The following is a 24,191-nucleotide window of genomic DNA, read 5'->3' on the forward strand; positions in this document are numbered from 1 at the left end:
CTGTGGCCGGCATCTTCAGAGGACAGCACTCTGTGCTCTGGTGCAGTTTGTCAGGGAGCTGAGTATTTAGTACAAAGAATCTGGTGTAATTAATAAATCACTGCAATAGGATGTTGCTGCAATCTTATAATATTTATAAGGCAGTGGCTCCCCTTGAATTCAGTGGGATTAACATCATAGACACGCACAGAATTGAGCTGTCAGTTGCCCAAAAGTGCCATTTGAAAATACTGTCCCTCTGTCTTTTTCTCTCTAGGTTGAGTTTTAAGGAGAAAAGGCATTGTGTATTCTATCCCAAACATGGAAGGAATTTACCACAGATGCAATCTCATCAAAGCAAATAGCTTCTATATCTGGAAAAAAGCACAGTCCAAAATGTCTCCTTTAATCAATGGCTCACACACTTCCCCCATTCTCCAAGCTAACACACGTGGGCCTGATTGCTTTAAATTGCCATTACAGCCCCCCTCACCTCTTTTGGTGTGGTCATCAAAAGAAGGCAGTTACCTGCAGAGACTCTCTTTTCAGGGCCCTCTAGAGATGCTGGACAACAGATAGCAAATCCCTGAAGCTGTGAACTGAATCCATATAGTAACCTCTGGCTTCTATCCCATTCACTGTTTGTAAAGGAGCTTAGAAACATCAAAACTTTGTCTTAGGCTGTGACTGCACAGCAAGGGAAGCACAAAGCCACTTGCTGTGAACATTCACAGGGGAATTCGCGTTTCCCCAGGTCACTTCAAATTGACTGGCCACAGAGGGAAAGAGGAGGAAATGGACAGCCTTGTTTGCAGCTTGTTGATATAACTTTCTTGCAGTTCTACACGAGGTGCCATCACAGAGGACCTACATAATAATGTGTGAACAAGGATCACATGGCAGTTTCCTTTTCTTGTTCGCTATTTCTTTTTCTCTTTTTTTGGGAGAAGGAACTAGGTGCTGTAGTGCAACAGTGCCGACACCAACCTGTTGTTGTTAATTCATTATTTACAAAGATGCATCTCATCCAGGATGGATCTTTGCCCACCCCAGCTACCCCACCATTGTGCCAACCACCAGCACACATTTTTCTGTCTCATTTCAAGCAGTCACACTGTCTGAACTGATGCAGATGGATCCAATGCAAAAAAAAAAAAAAAAAAAAAAAAAAAAAAAATAGAAGTGCCAGCAGTAGAGGGGAGGAAATCTATACATTTGGTGGCAAGATCTCTGGGCTGATTCATATTTCCTGTTTCATCATCTGGTCAACAAAAAAAAGATGCAAATCAGTTTGTCCCAGTCTTGTAACATTTTCTGCATTTTTGGTCAATGTAGTCACTGCCTTTTGGTTCTCTCCCATCATAGCCTGGTTGGCAGCTGTTCACTGGTGTCATGGACAGGGTCTTCCACTGTTTCGGTGTGGTAGAAATATTTAGAGGAGACACTTTCCTCCAAATCCAAAAGAAGCTGAAAATGAAGCAGGCCTATTGAATCAATGGGGATTCGGTAGGTCAACAGTGTGAGATCCACTAATTCAGTGAATCTTCCCTTGTTTGGACTAACAGTTGGATTTAGGTTGGAGATGCCAGGGACTAAATCTGGACCATTCAAAATACAAAGTAGGTTTTATTTGTCATTCTTACATGCCATCAGGTTGTTGTTTTTTTATGACAATCCCTTCGAATGACTTCCAAAAGGTCACATCATTAAACACTCCTGCTGTGATCTTCCATTACTGGAGGCTGGGCTAATCCAGCTCATGGTAGATCATCCTTTGTTATTTATAGAATTTATACCTGAGCTTTCCTTGAAATAATTCATTTGGCATGCATGCTTCTGACTTCTATTTTATCTTCACAATTATACCCTGTAAGGTAAGCTAAGCTTTCTTTCTTTGTGTGAGAAGCATCCCTGTAAAATGCATAAATATATCAGATGGTTTTCATCCAATGATGGGCAACATCAGGAGCATTTTGGGCAGCTAACATCATGTTTTCCATGGTACATGTTGAGAGGCATAGAGTACATTGACATAGGTGTGACATTGCTTCTTCTTCTCTGTACCCACAAAGGACAGTATTCATGCACAGGCTCCATTTTCTTAGGCCCACTCTGGTTCCACCAAATCTAGTCTGAAGCCTAGTAAGTGACTTATAAGTAGCCCAGTTCTCCATGGGAGCAGGGGCTAGACATTCCTGGGTTCCATCCATTTTATGAGATTGGTAGTCCCCCCACACACACATTATATTCCTGGCATTCTTCGCCGTTCCTTTAAGATTTACAGATGTTCTGAAGAAAAATGTCCTTGATTTTAACCTGGGAGGGGTGGGATGGGATGGTAGCTTGGCTGAGAAAGGGAGAGAGTGATGGAGCATTGTGACTAAACAGGGCTTTAAATATTGATATCCCAGTCCTAGATGGACATTATAGCACTCAGTCGCACACAGATTTGTATCAGATTTGATTTTTCTTCTGTTTTTTTCTGTTGTTCCACTGCAAACCAAAGAAATGAACATGTGAGTACCAAAACATTTGCAACTGCAACAATTTTCTGAGATAAGGGTTGCATTTTCTGACAGAATAACAAGGGTGCCAATATTTTTGTCCATGACTGTAGGTTGCTGGGTGGTGCTGGGAGGTACATCTTGCAGAATCCCACAGCTCACATGGCTGGCTGTGGAATTCTGGGAACTGTAGATTCCCCAAATTTTCTCATTCTCATTCATTCCTCTGGATGTCATGCAGAGTTCTTCATCAGCAGAACAAATGATGCCAAATGTGCAAATTCGTAATGCATATTTGCATAATATATATAGATTGTAGAATTCATGTTATGTACTGTGGCATTTGGGTTGGAAGCAAAATGAAGTCCTAATGATAACAGTCCCTCAGGTTTATGTGGTGAAGAATCTCCATGCACTGGTAAAATAGTATAATAATGGATAATAAATACAGTATAAATCAGGATTTATTAATATTAATTGAAGATATTCCTCCTGAAGAAATGATAACTAGAGAAATAGCTGAGTGGTTAAAAAATGAAAAGAAAAAATCTTTGCCATGGAAGTGAGAAAACAATTATAACATACAGCTGATTTTCTTGTATCTGGTCTTATGTGTGCTGAAGGGGGCCTAGCAACACTTTCTTTAGAAGCAGTGACATTATGTTAGTTTACAGTTGCTACACCTGAGTGCAGCCTCAGGCAGGTGAAATACAAAAATATAGGATTTCAGTGGATGTAAAAGTAATCTGGGGAAATAATGCAAAAACCATTTGAAATGTCAAATGTAAGGCTATTCAATTAGAGTACTTGAGGGTAAACACGATGGGAAAAAACAAAATTGAAAATAAAATTGATTCTCTATGGGGCCAGACCAATTCTTGGAATACGTCAATGTGCCTCATTCCCTCCCTTTTCTCCCCTTTCTCTTTTCACTGTCCTACTATTGTCCTTGCGTTGGACTTCTTTCCAGGAATGACTGATCAGCATCTGCCACATGTCGGCAACTGCATCTGGGAGGCATATGTAGTGTGATTAAACACAGTTGCTGGGCCAAATTCTACAACCTTAGTAATACTAAGTGAACCTTAGTATTGTTAATGAGCAAAAGAGCATTTTGGCTTGGGAAACTAAAGTGAAAGCTCTTGCCCATTTTCGATGGTCACGATGCCCATCTGGGTCTACGTAGATGTCTGCAAACGTACAAATAAATAAGAGGAAGATTCTTAAGAGTGACCTTCTACCAGAGGCAGCACACATACAGTTTTACTAAGAAAGGTCAAAGGCATGTATAAAGATTATACAGTTGATTATCCAAATATCTTTCAGAGTAGCTTTTTCTCCAGCTTGGATCCCCCTAGATGTTTTAGCATAGTGCTCCCATGATCTCTGACCATTGACTATGTTGGAACATAGTGCACTCGGACCCATGGCAGCCACATATATTATTAAAAAGGAGGATATGATTTGCATAAAATTACATGTCCTGATCTATATGCACAGATGCATAATTACAAATGATGTCTGTAAATTTAAGCAGAACTGCAGTGCCTCTTATTATTATTTTTATTATTATTATTTATTGAATTTATACCCCGCCCATTTAGTCAACTGACTACTCTGGGTGGCTAACAACATATAAAATAAACCATTTAAAATATAAAACAAATAATACATCAATAGACAAGGACTCAAGATAAAAGAATAAAATAAATCAAGAAGTGGCTGGAGGGAAGCCTTACGGAAATAGCCAGGTTTTCAGTTGGCCTTTGAAAATGCCCAGCGAAGGGGCCAGATGAATCTCAGAAGAGAGGCTATTCCAAAGGTGAGGAGCCACTGCTGAGAAGGCCCGGTTTCTTGGTTTTTTCCTTCCGGGCCTCCCTCGGCGTTAGGCTCCTCAGCCTCACCTCTTGACTAGATCGAGTGATATGAGTAGATTTGGGTGGGAGGAAGCGTCCCGTCAAATATCGAGGCCCTAAACCATTTAGGGCTTTATTTTTGTAAGAAAGGCAGTGACCAGGTTGCATGTGTGTCTACTGCTGAGTCTCCTGGCCAGGTGCTTAACTGTGAGTGCACGATCTCTATCCTTAAGGTTCTATATTTTTAAGTCAGCCTTGGACCAGATAATCCTTCAAATGAAGAACCCCCTTTAAAAGGAACATTCTTCTCTGACAGACCTTCCAACGGAAAGCAGTCCTCCCTAAAATAAGATGTTTCACCACCCAACTCATACTGTGTGTGGGGAGAGTAGCTTCCACAGTGACTGGAAGACCTTTCTCTTTAGGCAGCCTTTCCCTGCGTGACTGGCTGTCTGAGAGGGTTGTTTTTTTAATTGATTGTTCTGCTCTGCTATTTTTCAATGTGTTATTTACTATTGATTTTATTTACCATTTTTAACATATTGCTTCTTTAGTTCTTTTAAAATATTTCTATATCTACTGTTTTTAGTTTTTCAAAATGGTCTTTTTAATGATGTAAGCTTGGGTCCTTTTAAGGAGAAAGGCAGGGCAAAAATATTTTGAAGAAACAAATAAACAAATATAAACTCTGCTTTCACAAAAGGCATTGCAATGTGTATTTCTAACCTGACCTTTAAATTGCTTTGCTTATAAAGATTTTAATGGTTCTATTGTCTGAAACTTTTTATTGATGCATGTGAGCTACTTAAAGTGGTATTTTTAGGAGAGAGGTGGAATAAAATTTCAATACACTTCTTCCTTCAACAAAACTAAGATTCGGGTGCTGGACTCCCAACTGGTTCAAAATCCATGGATACCTCTTATGCTCCCACAAACATAATTACAAAGCCAGACAGAGTCTCTTCTTTCATTAATTTTTTACAGTTACAGTAGCCTCCTCTCCTTGCCTGAAAACTTCTGAGTGAGGATGTCCACAGAGATACGCATACACATACCCCTTCCCTGACCTGCATCATGGAGCTGTCATGCTAAGAGGGGGTACTTGGGGTCGCCATGCTGTGAACAAGAGAGACCCTAGGAAGTCCATGACCCACTTTTCTTAGGCTACTTCCTGGAAAGAAATAACATCACAGTATTTATTGAATATTTATTTATTTATTGAAAAAATATTTATTTATTCAAAAATACGTATGTATTTATTTATTTTAAAACTTTGTGTATAACAAAAATTATGTTGTTTGGACCTTTGCAAATCAAGATAGAAGTGTGCATATGCATAACTGAACATATATCAATACTTTTTGCACTGATAATGTACATTCAGTATACGGTGACCAACGTAATATTATTGAAAGATACACCACAGGGCAGGATAATATGAAAGAAAGAAAGCACACATGCAAAAAGCCAAAGCATCTTAACCTGACCTATTATTTCATACGCTATGGAACTGCAAATAGAGGGGAAATGGAAAGCAATGACATTTTGACATGAACTGGTCTGCAGGCAAGCCCCTGAGTCTTGACACTTCAGCTTTCTTTTCAAAGGATCTTAGCACATTACTTGCTGATCAAAGCTTGAAAATGTGAAAAGGGTCATCAAAACTTGAAAAGCTCTCCCCCTGATGTTATTTTCCAGTAAATCTCATTATTTGTGGGATATGTTTGATTTTGTGCTCTTCTCTCTCTCTCTCTCTCTCTCTCTCTCTCTCTCTCTCTCTCTCTCTCTCTCTCCACACCTTGGATCTAAAGACATAACATTTAAAAAAAATATGTGCTTTTGGTATTCATGCTGCACAACAGTGGTGAATTGTATAAGATACTTCCATGGGATTATTTATGGAAGCATGGTTAACATCTGCATTGTCAGATTCTAATGCAGTTTGACATTTGTATAGAAGTATATATAACTGGGATGTATTTTAGAATTCCAGTTTCCAAAATCCTCCAGCCAGCATGTACTGGCTGGGGGCTTCTGGGAACTACACTCCAACGAACATTTGCAGGTTCTGAGAGTCAAGGCGCCACTTGGGCATCCCCTGGTAAATTAGCACATTTTGACTGGCTGCTGAATGTGCGAATTGACTTCACTTAAATATGACATGGTTTCACTCCTATGTGTGAACCAGGTACTATTCATAGTTCGGTATAGTCAGTATGTGTTGGAAGGAATATGTCTGGGCCTATATTTTTTTAAGGTTCCCTTAAGTTTCTGAGGCAAATGGACATGACACTTCAAGAGTTGAAGATAAATGTATTCTGTTCATAGCACAAATGGGAGAAAATGTAAAGGAACATAGCTTATCACCCTGCAGGCATTAGAAATCTAGAAAGCTTCCTTATACAGAGTCAGAGAACACTGGTTCACCTGACTCAGCCAGGCTGTTTCTCTGCCCTAGATGGGGAACTAGAGGATGAGTCTGGAACCTTTAGCATGCAAAACATGTGTTCTGCTACTCAGCTAAGAATTTCCCATTAATTCTGGAGATTATGATTTGCTAGCAGGTGTAGCAATCTTTGTGTAGACTTTGTGTGAGCTAATTCATCTGTGTGTTTCTGGTGTGATGACCAAAGGATAAATTCACTCCTCTCCCAGCCAAGCAGAATTATGGGCTTTAATTGGAACATTCCCTTGCAATGCCTTACACCAGTAGCCTTTTTCCCCACACACATTGTGTGCCTGACAAGGACAATGTCACTATGGGTACCCTGCTGCCTCATCAGTTGGACAGATTTCTGCTGTTGGCCATTGTGATAGGAGCCAGCTGTGCCAATAGCAACATATGAGCTTGCAGGAATGAAGCTGAAATTTAGAGTAGACGTCTGTCTACTGTTGTTTGGTCCATCTGGGAAATAGGATTTAGTACAACATCTTGGAAAAGCTAAACAATAAAATAAAAGTACAACTCCTACCAATCATGCTGGCTGGGGGAAGATTGCCATCTGGAGCATTTCAGGTTAAAGTAACAAATTTAGCGTGAGGTGGGAAAAAGTACAATCTGTGGGCCCCAAGAATCTTAAACACCCACCTTTCTCAATGATTTGCTGTGTTTGCTCACAGTACTCTTTTAGACCCAGAGGGATTGTTTTGTTTTTATTTTTCCCAAAATGGAAGTGATTTCCATTCCCTTCTGGGTTTGAGATAGCACTCCCCCAGACCTAAGACAGGCTAGACAATGCATAGAGAAATTGCCCTCTCACGCTTTCATAGAACAATGAAGTTGGAAGCAGCCTATAAGGCCATCAAGTCCAACCCCCTGCTCAATTCAGAAATAGAAATCAAAGGATAGTTGCTAGATGGTTGTCTCAATTTCTCTTGAATGCTTCTAGTGGCAGAGCACTCACCACATCCTGTGGTAATTGGTTCCATTGCCATACTGTTCTAACAGTTAGGAAGTTTTCCTGAGATTCAACCAAAATCTCCCTTCCTGTAACCTGAGCCAATGTTGTAGGTTCTGCACTTTGGGATGATCAAGAACAGATCCTACCCCTCCTCTGTATGACAGCCTTTCACATATTTGAAAAGTGTTGTTATAGTTCTGCTCAGTCTTCTTTTATGAAGGCCAAACACGCCCAGTTCTTTCAGCCTTTCCTCATAGGGCTTGGTTTCCAGCCCCCTGGTCATCTTTGTTGCCCGCCTCTGAACTTGTTCCAATTTATCAGCGTCCTTCTTGAAGTGTGGTGTCCAGAACTGAACACAGTACTCAATATGTGGCTCAATCAGTGCTGAGTAGAGAGGGGTACTAGTACCTCAAGGATGTGTGGCTCCAGCAACCTTGGAAGTTTAGAGCAGCCATTCTCAACAGGGCACATACGGCCCTCTGGGGGCCCTGGCACTTTTAAAGGGGGCCACAGATTGAAAACAATTTTATGGCCGTGGCCAAAAAAAGAGAGGTGAGAATGGCTGGATTAGAGCAGTGGTCCCCAACCTTGGGCCTCCAGATGTTCTTAGACTTCAACTCCGAGAAATTCTGGCCAGCAGAGGTGATGGTGAAGGCTTCTGGGAGTTGTAGTCCAAGAACATCTGGAGACCCAAGGTTGGGGACCACTGGTTTAGAGGATGCTATGGAGGATTTTTGTATCCTTGAGACAGCAGATGAATGCCATATTCAAGGAAAAATAACTAATTTCTTCAGAGATTCTGAAAGGGTTGATGGCAATCTGCTTAAGGCCTTTCATGACAGAAAGACATGGAAATGTTTCTTGTCACAGCCTTCACTGCCATTTCAGGGGCCTTTAGAATTTCAGAATTAGTGGTAGAGTCTAACTCAGAGACTATAATATAAATTCTGTAGACTCTTTACATGCTCACAAGAGGATCCCCAGAAGTTCCAGCACCTGATTGACAAAGTGCTGGATGCATATTGGTTGCATGTCTCATCATGTGCTCAGTCACACACCTGGCACACACCTGGCCCCAGATTGATTAGCTGCAATTACCTGCTTCAGCTTCTGCGATGCTTTTTGAACTCATGTAAGGGCTTTGTATCCTTATGCCCTGTTATGATATTAAGGACATATACCTTGCAAGGGGACTGAAAACTCTGCTGGTCTGGTTAGCAACCCAGAATGAGGAGATGCTTCTCATTTGTGTCCTATCCCCGAATTTCAGGGGAGGAACTCTCACCCATTTGAGCCAAAGAGCAACTAGATTAGAAGCCTGTCTGTGGCTGATGGGAAAACAGAGCATAGGACATATTCTTTTTCCATGAATTATTTACAGGTTTTGTCCCAAACCTTCCTTTCACACAGTTAAGTATCATTGTAATGACAAATTTCAATTTAACCCCCCTAACCTCTTTTGCATTTCCTATTTATTAAAAGAAAAATCCAGCTGTATTGGCTGGGGGATTCCAAGAATTATGATCCAGAAAAGTAACTTCCATTATCTTGCTTAGGCTTCAACGCACTAGCTATTCATCAGGACTGTCCCACTACTGATTTGTACAGGAGTTTTGACCTGCTCTGTCTCTGACCTGAAAAAAAGTAACTTCTTTCATTTACCCCACAAAATCACACATTTGCCACAATGTTTGTCATGTCAAAGTTTAATAAATGTGCAGGTCTAGCTTACTGCCACCCCAGTTTCTTGTTGCTTCATTCTGGATTTGAGCGCAATAAAACCGCCTTCATAGTTCCTTTTCATTAGTAGGAATAAACACTTGGCATTCCATTAATCTTCCACCCTTTCCCTTTTCTTCCTACAGGAAGTTGCCAAGTCATTTTCAAGACACATTAAATTGCCAGAAGGATTCCAAAACAATGCCATTCAGCCTGCTGCTCGTTTGGATAAAGTTAATTACGGTGAAGATTAGAATCTGCAGGACTTGATTAGTGTTGTGGAGATGTAGAGAATCACACCTTCCTTGGGGAGTTGCATATACTACCTTTTTTATTATTTGCTTCTTGGTCTTCCTTCTTTTCTTGTTTGATACTGTTTCTCATAATTGCTTTGTTTTCTCATATCTTGCACATTTGGCAAGGCATCTAGGATTAGCAAGCTGCCTGGCCCTAAGACAGAATGTGCTGCTTTCTTGATTCGGCTGGAATGGTTCCAGTTTGGAGAAAAGTGACAAAACCATGCCACTTTTTTTAGTTTGGAGCAGCCAATGTGCTGTATTTTACAGTGAACTGACCCATATTTGATTGGCAGGCAGAGCATACTCTGCTAGTTGTAGAAAAGGAATGAAGGGTGGTCCTCAAGTGGCAGCAAATTTAGGGTTAAGGAAACAGTCTTTCTAGGATAACAAAAATGGCAGACAGATGACATGAATGTTTGGGTTCTTCAGAATATTGCATTGGATGGTATGGGCAAAAATTAGGGGGTGAAGATATAGTTCAGAAATCTCATTGGGTGCATTGACATTTGTCTCTGTAGCAGCCAGATGTAGGCAACAGGTGTTGAACTTTCTATTTGCAACTTGCTGGGATGCACAATGAATGCTTTCCCCCATTTTCCATGAGTGACAGAGCTGTCCCCACTAGCATATAGATATGGTATATGGATCTCTGATGGCACAGTTTGGATTTTTAAAAAAGACCTTGTCTACAAATGTTTCTACTTAGAATGATCCATCCTCCTCCTTTAAGAGCTGTCGTGCACTTTTCGGACAAAGAAGTAAGGCATGCATTCTTTTTGGCATGCTCCTTGTTTAGCCTGGAGATAGCAGCCTCCAGAAACTGCTGCCATTATGGCTGCAGATTCCAAAGAAGGAGTGAGAGAGTGAAGAATGAAGGAAGGGAAGCAGAGAGGGTGGAAGGGTGAAAAAGAAATGACACTGTGGCGTTTGCCCAGGTCATGAATATTCACATGCTATTTGCATAGATCAATGGAAGTGCTGGAGGGGTGGAGTCACAAGGGATAAAAGACTCAGCAGGAGGAGATAGAGTTTAGATAGGGAGTTTTGAGATGGAGAGATAGGGTTTTGGGAGATAGATAGAGAGAGTTTCGGAGTTTGGGCAGGAGAGTGGTGGTTGAGAGTGGATAAAGGAGAATGTTTGTTTAAGAGTTAACAACATTGCTTGTTCTGTCAACACCTGTATCAATAAACAATTTCTGTTTAGTTCTTTTAAAATGATGTATGGACTGGATCTTTATTATTAATGATAGATATTGTTGATGAAATTAACTGGTGGCAGCTGAGGGGCACGTAGCGTGAGCTCCTTTGTTTGGTGAAACAAACTGGAGCCATGTGGAATTGTGACAGACACCAACAGAAGGAGAAATGAGTGATGTAAAAAATAATTATTAACTCAATCCACCCACATCCAAAACAGCCAGTCTGGATTGGCCCTAATCAGTTTATGGGGATCTGATCTCAGATCTAGGTATGTGCCACGCTTTTCCATTTGATGTAATGCTGCTTTGTGTCACAAAAACTGATCTTGTTTTTCCCTCTCTCCTCCCTCCCCTTACTCCTTTAGTGTCATACAATAAGCTTTAGATTATAAAACAAAGGGCACGAACTGTTCTGCTACTTATCTTTGTGAGCTGCCCTGGCATAGGAATATAAATTCTCGCTTGTCTCATTCTTACAGACAAGGATAAAGAACCAGCGCATGCTTCTCTTTGCCAGTGAGAACAGATGCTATCATCCACATAACTCTGAGGACGATCTTTTGCACAAAATCCTCCATCTACACAGTCAAAAAACTTGGGAGCGCCCCATCTCAGCTTTAGAGATGTCAGGCAATTTAAAGCCTTGCATTGGGCTGGTTGCCTCTCTCTGTCCAATTAGCCCAGCCTTCTGTGATTGCAGTGTGTTCTTACTTTGCTTCCTAAAGGAAAGGATTCTGCAAAAGACAGCTTCTAAAGAAAACAAAAGACCTTTGTTTCACTCTTAACAGGTGAGGATTCTCCACTGGCCACCAAATTCCTTGTGGAGGTGTCTCAGTGGGTTAAAACAGTGAAAATCAAGAAGAAGGAAGAATCTGGTGAATATCCTTCCTCTTCAAGCAGCAACAGACTTTTTGTCTAAAGGTTAAGTATAAATGTTTGAAATGAAACGATATGAAATTAACCAGCAGCAGGCAGCTGTTAAAATGCAAAAGAAATACATTGCACTCTTCAGAAAGGACTTGTAAAATATTTATTTGTAAGAGTACTAGGGAGTTTTGTATGTGTCGGGGGTGTTTATGCATGGAATAAAACAGCTTTAATGGCTTTTAAAAACACATTTAGAAAAACCATAGGTGTGAATGCTTACTGGTATTTAAAATGCTGTAGATCAGTAAATCCGGCTCCTCCTCATGGTGGTTCCCTGAGTGTGAGATGGACTTCCTGCAAGGACCTGGCCAACTGCCAGGAGAAACCAAATTCCCTCCTCAGCTCTCCCCATCAGAGCTGTAAGAGCAAAGCAAAGCAAAATAACTTGCAAGTGCAAACCCTCAAATTTACCTGTAAACCACACTATGGCTAGAATCGTAATGGTATTTATGTAAGGTGTACTTACATTCCTGTGGATGCTCCATGACACCTTGTGAATGAGCCTCGACACGTTACGCAAATCTTACACAACCACCAATAGAATTCTGACTGCAAAGAAACCCAAAGGTTTCTGCAAGGCAAAAGGGAGCCCCAGGGAGCCCCAAAACCTGAAAAGGTGTGTGTGTGTGTGGGGGGGGGATAGGAAGCTTTCCATTAATTTAAATTAAATATTCCCATTCCTGGATGATGGCATCATCTGGTTTATGTGTAAAACAATATGAATGAGCCATACCACCTTTTAATGTATGTTAACATCAGAGTAAACCCAGTATATTCAATGAGGATTACACTCTATTAAGTATTTACAAGGTTTCATGCCATACTTGCTTCCACCTTTAGTAAGTACTATTGTATTTTTACTTCGATTACAATAGTTATGGGCACTTTTGACTAAGCATATATATTAGATGAAATCCGTGTTTGCAAATTTAGGGCAAAAGTGTCCTCCTCTTTAGTGAAAATATCCTCCTTTGTGGCAATCCTCATTTTTCCTCCTTTCTTGGCAGTGCAGCGATACCCATTTTAAATCTGTGTATATAACCCTCTGCTTGATATTCCTGAGAAAGTGGATTATGTGTTGTGTGTGTGTTTAGTCGTTTAGTCGTGTCCGACTCTTCGTGACCCCATGGACCCGAGCACGCCAGGCCCTCCTGTCTTCTACTGCCTCCCGGAGTTGTGTCAGGTTCATGTTGGTTGCTTCGCAGACACTGTCCAGCCATCTCATCCTCGGTCGTCCCCTTCTCCTCTTGCCATCACACCTTCCTAACATCAAGGTTTTTTCCAAGGACTCTTTTCTTCTCATGAGATGGCCAAAGTACTGGAGCCTCAGCTTCAGGATCTGTCCTTCAAGTGAGCATTCAGGGTTGATTTCCTTTAGAACTGATAGGTTTGTTCTCCTTGCAGTCCAGGGGACTCTCAAGAGCCTCCTCCAGCACCACAATTCAAAGGCATCAATTCTTCGGCGGTCTGCTTTCTTTATGGTCCAGCTCTCACTTCCATACATCATGACAGGAAAAACCATAGCTTTGACTATTCGGACTTTTGTTGGCAAGGTGATGTCTCTGCTTTTCAAGATGCTGTCAAGATTTGTCATCGCTTTCCTCCCAAGAAGAAGGTGCCTTTTAATTTCAGGGCTGCTGTCTCCATCTGCAGTGATCATGGAGCCCAGGAAGATAAAATTTGACACTGCCTCCATATCTTCCCCTTCTATTTCCCAGGAGGTGATGGGACCAGTGGCCATGATCTTAGTTTTTTTGATGTTGAGTTTCAGACTGTTTTTTGCACTCTCCTCTTTCACTCTCATTACAAGGTTCTTTAATTCCTCCTCACTTTCTGCCATCAGAGTGGTATCATCTGCATATCGGAGGTTGTTGATATTTCTTCCGGCAATCTTAATTCCGGCTTGGGTTTCTTCCAGTCCAGCCTTCCGCATGATGTATTCTGCATATAAGTTAAACAAGCTGGGGGACAATATACAGCCTTGCCGTACTCCTTTCCCAATTTTGAACCACTCAGTTGTTCCATGACCAGTTCTAACTGTTGCTTCCTGTCCCACATATAGGTTTCACAGGAGACAGATAAAGTGGTCAGGCACTCCCATTTCTTTAAGAACTTGCCATAGTTTGCTGTGGTCCACACAGTCAAAGGCTTTCGCATAGTCAATGAAGCAGAAGTAGATATTTTTCTGGAACTCTCTGGCTTTCTCCATAATCCAGCGCAAGTTAGCAATTTGGTCTCGAGTTCCTCTGCCTCTTCGGAATCCAGCTTGTACTTCTGGGAGTTCTCGGTCCACATACTGCTGAAGCCTACCTTGTAGGATTTTGAGCATAACCTTGCTAGCGTGCGAAATGAGTGCAATTGTACGGTAGTTGGAGCATTCTTTGGCACTGCCTTTCTTTGGGATTGGGATGTAGACTGATCTTTTCCAATCCTCTGGCCACTGTTGGGTTTTCCAAACTTGCTGGCATATTGAATGTAGCACCTTAACAGCATCGTCTTTCAAGATTTTAAATAGTTCAACTGGAATGCCATCACCTCCACTGGCCTTGTTGTTAGCCAGGCTTTCTAAGGCCCACTTGACTTCGCTCTCCAGGATGTCTGGCTCAAGGTCAGCAACTACATTGTCTGGGTTGTCCGGGATATCCAAATCTTTCTGATATAATTCCTCTGTGTATTCTTGCCACCTCTTCTTGACGTCTTCTGCTTCTGTTAGGTCCCTCCCATTTTTGTCTTTTATCATGTTCATCTTTGCGCAAAATGTTCCTCTAATATGTCCAATTTTCCTGAACAGATCTCTGGTCTTTCCTTTTCTGTTATCTTCCTCTTTTTCTTTGCATTGTTCATTTAAGAAGGCCCTCTTGTCTCTCCTTGCTATTCTTTGGAAGTCTGCATTCAAGTTTCTGTAACTTTCCCTATCTCCCTTGCATTTTGCTTCCCTTCTCCTCTCTGCTATTTCTAAGGCCTCGTTGGACAGCCACTTTGCTTTCTTGCATTTCCTTTTCTTTGGGATGGTTTTCGTTGCTGCCTCCTGGACAATGTTACGAGCCTCTATCCAAAGTTCTTCAGGCACTCTGTCCACCAAATCTAGTTCCTTAAATCTGTTCTTTACTTCCACTGTGTATTCATAAGGGATTTGGTTTAGATTATACCTGAGTGGCCCAGTGGTTTTTCCTAATCTCTTCAGTCTAAGCTTGAATTTTGCTATGAGAAGCTGATGATCAGAACCGCAGTCAGCTCCAGGTCTTGTTTTTGCTGACTGTATAGAGCTTCTCCATCTTTGGCTGCAGAGAATATAATCAATCTGATTTCGATATTGCCCATCTGGTGATTTCCATGTATAGAGTCGCCTCTTGTGTTGTTGGAAAAGAGTGTTTGTGATGACCAGCTTATTCTCTTGACAAAACTCTATTAGCCTTTGTCCTGCTTCGTTCTGAACTCCAAGGCCAAACTTCCCTGTTGTTCCTTTTATCTCTTGGCTCCCTACTTTAGCATTCCAGTCCCCTAGAATGAGAAGAACATCTTTCTTTGGTGTCAGTTCTAGAAGGTGTTGTAAATCTTCATAGAATTGTTCAATTTCAGTCTCCTCAGCAATGCTGGTTGGTGCATAAACTTGGATTATTGTGATGTTGAATGGTCTGCCTTGGATTCGTATTGACATCATTCTATCATTTTTGAGATTGTATCCCATTACAGCTTTTCCCACTCTTTTGTTGACTATGAGGGCTGTGACAAACCCAGACCTACTGGGATCTGCCACACTTTAACTAAGCTGCCACCAACCATTCCCTATAAGAAGTCACACAGACCAGGGATGGATTTTTAAACACATAAAAGAATAAGGTTTATTTAACTACAACACACAGGGAAAATAAAATAATCAGGTGAATAAGATAAAGTAACGTGGCTTATTCTCATTCATACATGCATACAGTTTGGTTCACACAGAACCCTTAACTTGAAGCACAGACCCTGAACCTATCAGTTCTGGCTAACCAACAGACACCTGAACCTATCAGGTTGGTACTCTGACACACAGTAGTACCCTGTCTGACACACAGACTCCCACACCAGCTTCTTCTTCCCAGCTGCTGCTTCTTCACATCCCAGCGTCTCCCTCCACCACACAGGCTTCACATTTATATACAGTACAGCCCCTCCTCCTGATGTCCCGCCTTCCACTCCCCATAGGATGGAACTTTCCCTCCAAACCCATGACAGACAGGTAACATCAGTGCTGTATGTAACACCTCCCCTCTTTATAAGTTGTTTTGTAGGGGGAAAGCTAAGGTGCTTTTCACCAAAAAACAACCTGGTCCCAAAACGAACAAAAACAGTCATATAATAACATACAATACCATACTTACTTATACTTACACTCTATTAGGCATTTAAACATTTACCATTAACAATACATCAAGTTACCTTTATTTATACAAACCAACATGTTTAATAAACAGACACATTTGGCTTTTTGTCATCAACATATATACATAGTCCATGTTTCTTTCGCCGTCTTCATTCTTCAGGTCTTCTTGACAAGGCGTCAGCAACACAGTTCACTGACCCTCTGACCACCTTCACTTCAAAGTCATAGTCCTGTAGGTTTAAAGCCCACCTCATAAGTTTGCTATTGTGGGTTTTCATTGTCTTTAACCATTGCAGTGGTGAATGGTCAGTGCACAAAACAAAATGTCTTCCCCAGATGTAAGGCTTGGCCTTCTGGATCGCGTAGACTATGGCCAAAAACTCCTTCTCCACGGTTGCCAAATGTCTCTCACCTTTTTGAAGTTTCCTACTCAGGTAGGACACTGGATGCTGGTCACCATTCTCATCCTCCTGGCACAGAACTGCTCCTACCCCGCTGTTAGACGCATCGGTGTAGATGATGAACTCCCGGTCGAAGTCTGGAGCACGCAGCACTGGATACTGGACGAGCGCCTCCTTCAACCTCTGGAACGCCGCCTCACAGTCGCTGGTCCACGGGATGCGGTCATCAGCCTTCTTCCTCGTCAGATCGGTCAGCGGAGCCGCAATCTCGCTAAACCTCGGGATGAACTTTCTGTAGTAGCCCACCAACCCAAGAAATGATTTGACTTTTTTCTTGGTGTTGGGTCTGGGCCAATCACGAACTGCTTCTATTTTGGCCTCTAGGGGTTTTATCACTCCTCCCCCTACCATGTGACCCAAGTATTTTATTTCTGGGCTACCCAGCTGCAGTTTGTTCTCTTTACAGAGCCCAGGCCAAAGTACTCCCTCCCCTGGGTTAAAGTGCCTCTCCCTGCCTTCCTGGTCATCCCAAGCTTTCTTTCTGACCTTTTGAGCTTGCAGGGTCCCTGCTGCTAGCTCTAGGTTTCTCTTTAGGTCATTCCTTAAAGAGTCTATGTATGTCACAACGTCTTGTGGGTCATCCTGGGTGATCTGCTCCCAATTTTGTTTGATCAAATCAAGGGGCCCTTTCACCCTTCTCCCAAATAAAAGTTCAAATGGACTGAACCCGGTACTGGCTTGTGGCACTGATCGATAAGCAAACAAAAGGGATTGCAGCTTCTGGTCCCAATTGTTTGGATTCTCTGCCAAGTAAGCCCTAATCATGCGCATTAGAGTCCCATTGAACTTCTCAGTTAACCCATTACTTTCTGGATGATAGGCAGTGGTTTCCTTGTGCTTAATTCCACAGATTTGCCATAAGCGTTTCATGAGCTTTGATGTGAACGATGCGCCCAAATCTGTGATTATTTCTGAGGCAAATTCCATCCTGGACATATACCCCACCAAGGCATCTGCCACTGTGTTAGTTTCAATGTTAGTCAAGGGTATGGCTTCAGGGTACCTTGTGGCATGGTCCACAATTGTGAGAATGAACCTGTTCCCCCTCTTTGTGGCCTTGGGCAAAGGTCCCACAATATCCACCCCTATGCATTTGAACGGAGTGTCAATCACAGGCAAAGGGCACAACTTTGCTTTGGTCCTGTCGCGGTTATTCCCCTGCCTTTGACACACATCACATTGTTTACAGAACTCCCTGATCTGCTTCCCTATGTCAGGCCAGTAAAAATTCTGTGTGATTCTCTGCTGTGTTTTGTTCACCCCTAAGTGTGCAGCAAACATGTCAGAGTGCCCCCTTTGTAAGATCATGGGGCGATACTTTTCAGGTACCACTAGCTGACTTCTGATCCCATCTCCCCCTTTTGAGATATTCCTCAGGGTTTCTCTATATAAAATCCCCTTTTTCTCCAGAAATCTCACTGGGGTTTCAGGTGTTAGCTGGGCGTCAGTCACCTGTTCAAAACACTTTTGGAGAGTGGCGTCTGCCTTTTGCTCTTGTCCAAATCTGCTGTCTGTGGTTAAGGTTTCCACCACAGCTTCTGAACTCCCCTCTGCTTCCGTCGCTGGCTCATCATTACCCCCCTGAACTGTCCCCGTGGTGGCTTGTGAGCGTGTAATCACTAGCACCCTTTTCACATGTTCAGCCAGGTCATTTCCCACGAGCACGGCTGCTGGCAGAGTCGATGAAATTGCTAGCCGCCAAACTCCCCTCCAGCCTTGAAAGTTGACAGGTACCTCCGCGACTGGCAGTGAGATTATCTGCCCCTCAATCCCTGCCACCTTCATGCTCTCATTTGGGATTACATACTCCCTAGGAATAATATCTGGATGGCACAGGGTCACCTGGGAACAAGTGTCCCGCAGCCCCCTATACTGACGGTCAAGTATTCCTACGTCCACCCCTGCTGTCTCAAACAACTGAGAATCTGTTCTCACGAGCAAGCATCGCTTGACCTCCACAAGAGGACCACCTTCCTCAGCCTGATCAGCAGATGCAGCCGTTCCAGACTGAGCAGCCATGGCAACAGGCTCCCTCAGTGACAATGAGCCTTGCTCTCTCTGGACACAGAACACAGCTTTTGGCTTGGTTCCACTAGAATCCTGAGGCACAATTCCTTTTAGCTGCTTTAATTTCTCACACTCTGAGATTAGATGGCCCTTTCCCTGACAGAAATAACATTTTTTGGTGTATTTTGAGTCTTTCTCATCTTGTTTTGGTTTTCCCTCCAAAATCTGAGGTCTTGGTTTCATGTCTGAGGGCTTCCCTTCACCATGGGCCCCTCCCCCTTGCTGGCTTTTCCCTGGTCCCTGAGAGTACTTGCTGTAGGTTTCTTTGGGTTTACCTACAGATTTCCCCTCACCCAAGGGCTTTCTTATTTGCGAAATAAAATCTGCGATCTCGGCAGCTTCCACCACAGATTTTGGTTTCCTTTCCCTCACCTGGAATTTCAATTCCCCATGCAGGACTGAATAGAACTGTTCCAGCGCTATCAAATCTTTAAGCTGTTGAAAGGTCTCTGTCCCCTCCTGAGATAGCCATTTCTCAAGCAGCCTCACCAATTGGGCCCCCACTTGGGTAAAAGTCTGCTCTGGTTTTTTTGTGAGGGACCTGAATCTTTGTCTCAGCTGTTCTGCATTTATCCCATGTCTTGCAAACACCAGTTTTTTAAATTCTGCAAAATCTCTCATCAGTTCCTCTGGCATCTCAGCATAGACCTCAGCCAGGCTACCACTGATTAAAGATCGCATGATGGTCATCTTCTCAGTTTCCCTCACTGAGAAGTCCACAAACGCTCTTTCCACTAAGGAAAAGAACACCTCAGGACAATCTCCCTTGTGGTACACAGGGAATTTCTTCAGGTCAGCCTTAGACAATTGGCCTCCCTCAGAATCCCTATTGTTATTATTGTTCTGATTCATCAGTTCCAGTTTTCTTAATTCAAACGCCATTTTCTCTCTCTCCAATGCCAATTCAAATTGTCTCTGTTTCTCCCTTTCCTCCCTTCTTTCTCTCTCTAATCTTTCCTCCATTTCCCTCACCCTCAGTTCATGCTGTTGGGCTATGAGCAATTTTCTGAGTTCTGGGTTCTGCTCTCCTGTGCTGTCACCTTGCACTGAGCCAAATTCATCCTCAGAACCTTGGTCAATCTGGGGGTCTTTCACTTCACCCATTTCTGCCACTTGGCTTCGAGTCAAGGGCATAATCCCCCCTCAGAACAGGCTGCTTTAAAAAGTCAAGCCTCAAAATAAAACGACCACTTTTTTTTTTTTGCCTCAGAACCAGCTTTCTATAGATTACTGCTGTTCTTCAGCACTACTGTAACTTGCAACAGTTGCGAGCCAGAGCCTACCCCCCTCTGCTAGGCCTCTCAGCAGGCAGGCTAAATCACTGTTACTACACAGTTTTGCCTCAGCTTTTTTCCCGCCAAAACCAGGCCGCCTCAGAGCACCCTAATCTAGTCTCCCCAGTTGGCACGTTCTTCCACTAGTGCACCCCCCCGTGAGGTACACCTAGAAGATTACCTACGTGCTCTCAGATTGTCCCTGACTAGACCCCCCTTGCTCTGGGCACACTTGCCAAGGCTTTGCTGGACCGCTGGACAACTGGACCAGTCGTATCCCACACGCTGGACACCAATCAATGTGACAAACCCAGACCTACTGGGATCTGCCACACTTTAACTAAGCTGCCACCAACCATTCCCTATAAGAAGTCACACAGACCAGGGATGGATTTTTAAACACATAAAAGAATAAGGTTTATTTAACTACAACACACAGGGAAAATAAAATAATCAGGTGAATAAGATAAAGTAACGTGGCTTATTCTCATTCATACATGCATACAGTTTGGTTCACACAGAACCCTTAACTTGAAGCACAGACCCTGAACCTATCAGTTCTGGCTAACCAACAGACACCTGAACCTATCAGGTTGGTACTCTGACACACAGTAGTACCCTGTCTGACACACAGACTCCCACACCAGCTTCTTCTTCCCAGCTGCTGCTTCTTCACATCCCAGCGTCTCCCTCCACCACACAGGCTTCACATTTATATACAGTACAGCCCCTCCTCCTGATGTCCCGCCTTCCACTCCCCATAGGATGGAACTTTCCCTCCAAACCCATGACAGACAGGTAACATCAGTGCATAAACTTGGATTATTGTGATGTTGAATGGTCTGCCTTGGATTCGTATTGACATCATTCTATCATTTTTGAGATTGTATCCCATTACAGCTTTTCCCACTCTTTTGTTGACTATGAGGGCTACTCCATTCCTTCTATGGGATTCTTGCCCACAATAGTAGATATGATAATCATCTGAGCTGAATTCGCCCATTCCTGTCCATTTTAGTTCACTGATGCCCAGGATGTCAATGTTTATTCTTGCCATCTCCTGTTTGACCACCTCCAGCTTCCCAACATTCATAGATCTTACATTCCAGGTTCCTATGCAGTATTTTTCTTTGCAGCATTGGATTTTCCTTTCACTTCCAGGCACGTCCACAGCTGAGCGTCCTTTCGGCTTTGGCCCAACCACTTCATTAGCTCTGGAGCTACTTGTACTTGTCCTCCACTCTTCCTCAGTAGCATGTTGGACGCCTTCCGACCTGAGGGGCCCATCTTCCAGCGTCATATCTTTTAGCCTTTTGTTTCTGATCATGGGGCGTTCTTGGCAAAGATACTGGAGTGGCTTGCCATTTCCTACTCCAGGTGGATTGCGTTTAGTCGGAACTCTCCACTATGTCCTGTCCGTCTTGGGTGTCCCTGCACGGCATAGCCCATAGCTTCTCTAAATTACTCAAGCCCCTTTGCCACGACAAGGCAGCAATCCATGAAGGAGGATTATAATCCCTAGTTATTCACACTGAAATAAATCCACTAGTCTTTAAGGTGTCACAGCTCTTTTGTTTTGGCAATTGTTATACTCTGTGCTTTGGAAAACTTCCTTTCCCCCAGTATTGGATGTGCCATATCCGCAATGCAAGGATGAGGAACTGCTTTCAGCCAGAAGGCCAAATGTGATGTCAATATTGTTCTCTGGTGGGTGGTAGCAAACAAATAGGTCCAAATTGCCAACCAATTTTAACTGACATCTTTTTATTGCATATAACAGCCTCAGGACAGACATTTCAAACTGTCAGAATGTTGCAGGGGTGGATTTTTTCAAAATCTGGGAAAGCACCAAATAATGGTGCTATAGGAAAGGAGGCACAGATTTCTGAAGAATGCCAGAGGACCAGATAATAATCCTAGGAGGGCCAGATTTGGCCAGAGAGCCAGAGGTGCCTCACCCCTGGTATAAGTGTTGCACAGTCATCAGAGATAAACATTCACATATTTGCTGGCAAACTTGGCTAGGGATGTAAATTGTTATTTGTCTCTCCTTTTTAGGCAATGACTGTGAATTCCTACATTCTTCTCATTGCTGGTGAGGACTTTCCTATGCTCTCAACAGAGAAATGACCTTTTTTGTGGAAAAATTGCACAGTTTTGTATGTGCAATTGGGCGAACTGCACAAAATTGTAACTAGGACGTTGTTTTGTTTAAGAATCTGAAACACTAGGTGGGTTCTTTGTATCTTTCTCAACTATCAAGTGGTCCTGTTCTTACTCTGTGTTTATATTCTTTGTTTCTCAAAAGGAAAGGACACTGAGGCATTTATTGCCAAGTACAGAGAAGACGCAAGTTTTCTATATTTGTCTTGAGCTGATATCCAATAAACCATATCAGTGCATAAGGCTGATTAAGTCATTAGCTGCAGCTATTTTTTCACTGATGATTTTCTGAAATGGAGGACTCCCCTGCCATCCTGTAGCCCCCAATGGCATCTCTATGATAAAAAGGATCCCAACGGAACTTAGGACTTTTGCGGGGAGATTAGAACATTTAAATTTCTGAAAAATTGCCGTGGCTAATGACAGCATAAAAGAGCAGAACAAAGCGAAGTATGATACTTCTATACTACCACTTAGTGCTTGAAGAACTCTGGGTGATTTCCAGCATAATTATGCAGGCTACACATTGCCCATACCCAGTGAGCTGGATACTCAATTTACTAACCTGCGAAGGATGGAGTCAGCCTCAAGATATCTACTTGAATCCATTGGGATTGAACTCAGATGGTGAGCAGAGTCTTGTCTGCAGTACTGCAGTTTAACTACTATACCACAAGGCTCCTCATCAACATATGCATTATAAGTTGTTCTACTGGATTTCAGCCCTTGGATAAAGACAGCCAAAATCAGTGAGAACATAGCATTTAATGAGCATTCTTTTCATTCCAGCTTTTGGCTCCCTAAAATTTTATGAAGCCCAAAGACTACGAAGCCCACAATATATATTAAAAATGCAAACATAAAACACATGCATTGAAACTACTCTTCATAAAAATAACTGATTGCTAGGTGAACAAATGATGGTTTTTGTCTGTCCTGAGATCAATGCAATTGGATGTAACTGCTCAGCTTCTACAGAAAGAGAGAGGATAAACTGTTCTCCTTTTGGATTATTGCACAGTGCTCTCGGCATACATTGGCTTTAAATAAATGTGAAATTGTAGCAGCAGTATTTAAAAATATTTCAGCATCATACTAACGTTACTCAGCAGAACCAATCAACTCGTTTAAGGTGATATTAGACTGAACTTTCCCTTGCACAGATAATCTGCTTGCAAGTATTTTATATCTGCTTTTTCCCACAGCCATGTTTCAACTTTAGCCTTGTTGAGAAACTACAAGCCTTAAAACAGCAAATCCAACTGTGTCTGCTATGAGAAGATGTGATAGGGAAGGGGAAAAAGGGGGAAATGCAAGATGTGAAATCAATTTTGAGTTGCCTGAAGCCACATTTCTTTGATGGCTGTGAAGACATCAGGGAACACAACCAAATGTGTATTGACATTTATCTTCAATCCACAAATTAAGATGGAAAGGACTTCTTGAAATCCCTATGGTAAGAAGTTTTCATATGGGGAAACCAGTATTTTAAAAAAGAATCAAAAGACTTTGCAAGGAGATGTAATTAAAGTAAGAACATCAAGGGAACTTCGTATAATCCTACAAATAGCTTATCAGTCCAAACAAAGGTAAAGAAAAAAACATTATAATGAAATGTATGGTATTTCAATGGCTGTTGCCTTCCTTCCTGTGCTGTATTCTGATGATGGACGAGAAACTTTCAGGATTGTTCGGACTTGGGGAATGTTCATCAAGGCAAACTCCAACAATGATCTAATCCTGGAGAAACAGCATATGGTATAGTCCCCCAAAGGCTATGTTGCTTCAGAATCTGGTGTGTTTCGATATATTTATTGGCAAGACTCATGGTTAACTCAAAAATTCCATAATAGATAATTGACGTAAAAGGAAGAAAGGATAAAAAGAAATGGATGAGGGAAAAAGTAAATGGAACTGCTATTTGTCATTCTAAAAAAAAAAGTCACCAGCCCCAGATTTCTTTTGCTGCTGTCCAC

General features: G+C 42.3%; 2 long non-coding RNA genes across 2 annotated transcripts; both read left to right on the plus strand.

The window, feature by feature from the left end:
• The first annotated feature begins 9,605 nt into the window (after positions 1 to 9,605).
• LOC144583103 (uncharacterized) lies at positions 9,606 to 11,316 on the plus strand. The gene is made up of 2 exons (XR_013536698.1): positions 9,606 to 9,702; positions 11,009 to 11,316. It is a non-coding gene; the product is annotated as an uncharacterized LOC144583103 (long non-coding RNA).
• A 429-nt stretch (positions 11,317 to 11,745) lies between these two features.
• On the plus strand, positions 11,746 to 23,803 carry LOC140707308 (uncharacterized). The gene is made up of 3 exons (XR_012087252.2): positions 11,746 to 11,878; positions 22,111 to 22,283; positions 23,421 to 23,803. It is a non-coding gene; the product is annotated as an uncharacterized LOC140707308 (long non-coding RNA).
• The last annotated feature ends 388 nt before the right edge of the window (positions 23,804 to 24,191 follow it).

This window comes from Pogona vitticeps, chromosome 5 (assembly GCF_051106095.1).
Source record: "Pogona vitticeps strain Pit_001003342236 chromosome 5, PviZW2.1, whole genome shotgun sequence".
Lineage (NCBI taxonomy): Eukaryota > Metazoa > Chordata > Lepidosauria > Squamata > Agamidae > Pogona > Pogona vitticeps.